Here is a 3,873-nt window from a genome sequence, read left to right as displayed (position 1 = left end):
TCACCCTGGGGGATGCTCAGGGGGTCTCCATCCCTCTGGCCTCAGGGAATTCCTGTGCAGGGCTGGGGACCAGAGGCTCTGTGCCCCCCTCACTGCTGAGGGTGCTTGGGGCTGGAGGGGCTTTCTGACCTTCTCCCATATGGGGAGGCCAGGGTGGTCTCTGTCCCTCTGAGCCCTGGTGTGACCCCCCCAAATATCATCGGGGTCAGAGGGACAGAGACACCCCCAAATCCTCAGCAGGTCTGAACCTGGGATTTGGTTTGGGGCTGAGGATTTTGGAAGGGGCTGGAATTGGGACTGGCTTGGAGTTGGGGCTGAGATTTGGATTAGAGCTGGGATTGGGGTTAAGGCTAGACATGGATTACCTTTAGGGCTGGGGTTGGGATTGGGTCTGGGGCTAGATGAATCTGGGACTGGGATGAGATTAAATACAGAACTGTGAGTGTGCCTAAACATGGAGTGAGACTGAGACTGAGATATCTCCGGGTTCCCTAAGAGGAACTGATAAGACACTGATCGCCCAAGGGGCGATCGCGGCTCCTCTCCCCCCGAAAAAGCTCCTCTTCGGGAGCCCGGAGATATCCGGGGGTCGAGTCCGGCATCTGCCGGCTCCGAACACTCTCCAAAAAATCCTCCCGGAGACCCCTGGCTGGAGCCGAGGCGAGCTCGGCCTCCGCCCTCACCTGCGGCTCGGGGCTGGGGGCGATGTTCCCGGGGCAGGGGGTGCTGCAGGCTCGACGTGCGGGCGCTGCGAGCGCCGCGATTCTTCCGCTCCCGCTCCTGCTCGTCCTGTCTCTCCCCTTCCTCCCGCATTTCCTTCGCTCCAGCCCGGACCCCCCTTTCCCACCGCTCTGCCCCGCGGCCCCGCAGCACCGGCTGCTGGGTGGGGGAGCCCCCGATCGGCCCCAGGGCTGGGCAGGGGGCTCGGGGACCCCCCCGGGGCGGATCCGTCCCCCCGGCCCGAGCCCCAAATTCCGCTCCGGGGCCGCTGGGCTCTGCGGGCCCGCCTGGCAACCGGTGAGTCATCGGCGAGAAAGGCTCCGGTTGGCTGGAACATGGTTAGCGCCTCCTCTGATTGGCTGGAATTGTGAAAGGCGCTGCGCCCTGCGGGTGTCCCCGAGAGCTGCGGAGTTGGGGCCGGAGCTTTTTCATATTTCTTTCTCTCTGAGAACATTTCTGATTTATTTCTCTCCCTCACTCCTTTCCATTTCTTGTTCAGTACAATCCAAGTTCGAGCAGATCCGCAGGTTGCGTTCCCATGGTCTCATTTGCACCTTCACTCAGGTGTGAGAAGGTCAGAGAGCCCCTCCAGCCCGAGCACCCTCAGCGGTGAGAGGGACACAGAGCCCCTGGTCCCCAGCCCTGCACACGCATTGCCTGAGGCCAGAGGGATGGAGACCCCCCGAGCATCCCCCAGGGTGAAGGGGCAGAGAGCCCCGAGCATCCCCTGGGCTGAGAGGGACAGAGACTGCCCCGAGCACCCCCTGGCACAGGGGTGAGAGGGAGGGAGACCCCCCAGGCATTCCCTGGGATGAGAATGATGGAGATCCCCTGGGAATGGCCTGGGGTGACAGGGACAGGGACAACCCCTCCAGCCCCTCCCAAGCATTCCCAGGGCATGAGGTACAGAGACCTCTCAAGCAGCCACTGAGCACTGTGTTATAAATGAGAAGGTTGACTAGGCCAATATTCAAGCAGCAATCAATTTATTAATTAATATAGTAAAGTATGAGCAATACAGCGCTGGGTACGGTGGGGGAAGTTTTCCCTCCAACTGCACACCGATAGTTGAGGCTTACAGGTATTTATAGGGGTACTCATCAGCTTTCTCAGCAGTTTCTATTCCCAATTTTTACTCATCAGCAGTTTCTATTCCCAATTTTTACATCCCAATTCTATACCTATTGTGAATTAATTTTTCTCAGGATGTATCCCAGAAAGGAGTATCCCAGATGGTGGTGGTTCGGTTTCTGAAAGAAGGAAGAAATCTCTGAGATGGTGAGGTCCAGATTCCAGATGTGGGTCCACCTATTAATTGCAAGGACTATAAATCTCATAACAGTGATGTCCAGCTACCCTTGGTCGAAACCATAAATCCTTGAGTTGATGTTCATCTTCCTTTCTCATGCTGCTTTTCACAGTTTTGTTAAGGTGTGAGATAAGCATGTTTCCTTTTATATATTCTAAAGCTATAGTTTCAAAGACCCTTACTACAAGCAATATTCTCAAATTATACTTCAAAAGGTTATTATTATTGCAAAACTCTTTTAGGCTTATCTGCAAGCAGAAAGTTCCTGTCAAAAAGCAATATCCTAAAAGCGTTAATTCAAATGCTCCTATATCACTTTAAGACTTATCAAGGGTAATTACGAACAAAGGATAGGTTCAAAGGCCTTCTTCGAAGCTTTGCTTTCCTCAGTAATTATTAGAATTCATCTTTATACCTGTCCCGTGGTCGGTTTCCACACAAATTACAATCACAAATACCACGTTGCCTCTATGTACCTGACACGAAACACAGCTTTGTATTTCACAGGGGGGCACAGGGATGGCTCCTGTGAGAAGCTGCTGGAAGCTTCCACCGTGTCTGGCACAGCCAGTTCCTGGTGGCTTCAAAGATGGACCCGCTGCTGGCAAAGGCTGGGCCAGTTACAAATGGTGGCAATGCCTCTGCGATAACAGATTGAAAAAGAAATCAAAATAGAGATTGTTGTGCAGTTTAAACTCCAGTCAGAGGAGAGCAGAGGGAGAACGTGTGAGAAGAACAACTCTGCAGACATCAAGGTCAGTGCAGAAGGAGGGGCAGGAGGTGCTCCAGGCACTGGTGACCCAGGCACCCTGCAGGAGAGCCATGGAGAGAGGGGCCATGCTCCCAGGCTGCAACAGCCTGTCCCTGCAGGAATGCACCCCTGGAAGAGTGACCCATGCTGCAGCAGTTTGGGAAGGACTGTTGTCCCTGGCATGGACTCACACTGCAGCAGTTTGCAGAGGGCTGTTGCCCCTGAAATGGACTCACATGGGAGAAGCTCCTGCAGAACTGTCTCCCTTGGGAGGGACCCACGGCGCAGCAAGGGAACCACTCCTCTCCCTGAGCTGGGGCAGAAGCCATGGGTGATGAACTGACCATAACCCCCATTCCCTGTCTCCCTGCACTGCTGGGGTGGGAGGCAGAGGTGGAAGGAGGGAGGTGAGTGGCATATGTTATTTCCCCTTTTCCTGCTCTGACTTTGTTAGTAATAAATGAATTTCACATCTCTAAGCTAAGCCTGTTTTTCCCAGGACAGTATTTGATAACTGATCTTGCCCAGTCCTTATCCCAACCCATGAACCCTTTATTAAATTCTCTTTGTCCAGATGCAGAGGGGAGTGAGTGAGCAGCCCACATGGATGCTTGGCATTTGGCCTGGGTCAACCCACAACACCTTGGGACCACAGGGTCACAATGGACCCTTGACTTTATGGGGTCTCATTGGTTCCATCAGGCCCTGCAGGGCCACTTAATTCAACAAGGCCTCAAAGTTTCACAGTGGTCTCCAGGATTCCATGAGGCCCTGCAATGTCAAAATGGACTATTGGATCCATGGGGGCCCACAGTGTCACAATGGGCTCTTTTGGTCCTACAGCTTCACAATGGCCCCTTGGTTCCATGTGTCCTGTACTGTTCCATGAATCCTTAGTTCCATGGGGTCCTGTAGTATCACAATGGTCTCCTTGGTTTCATGGTGCCACACTTGCCATCATTTCCATGGTATCACAACTGACCTCGGATCCCAAGAGGCCCCAGAGTGTGACAATGGCCCTTTGCTTCCATGACAACCTGTAGTGTCACAATGGTGTCCATGATTCCATCAGGCCCTGCAATGACACCATGGA

The sequence above is a fragment of the Zonotrichia leucophrys genome, unplaced genomic scaffold, assembly GCF_028769735.1.
Source record: "Zonotrichia leucophrys gambelii isolate GWCS_2022_RI unplaced genomic scaffold, RI_Zleu_2.0 Scaffold_66_255841, whole genome shotgun sequence".
Classification (NCBI taxonomy): Eukaryota; Metazoa; Chordata; class Aves; order Passeriformes; family Passerellidae; genus Zonotrichia; species Zonotrichia leucophrys.
Note: the sequence above shows the minus strand (reverse complement) of the source record.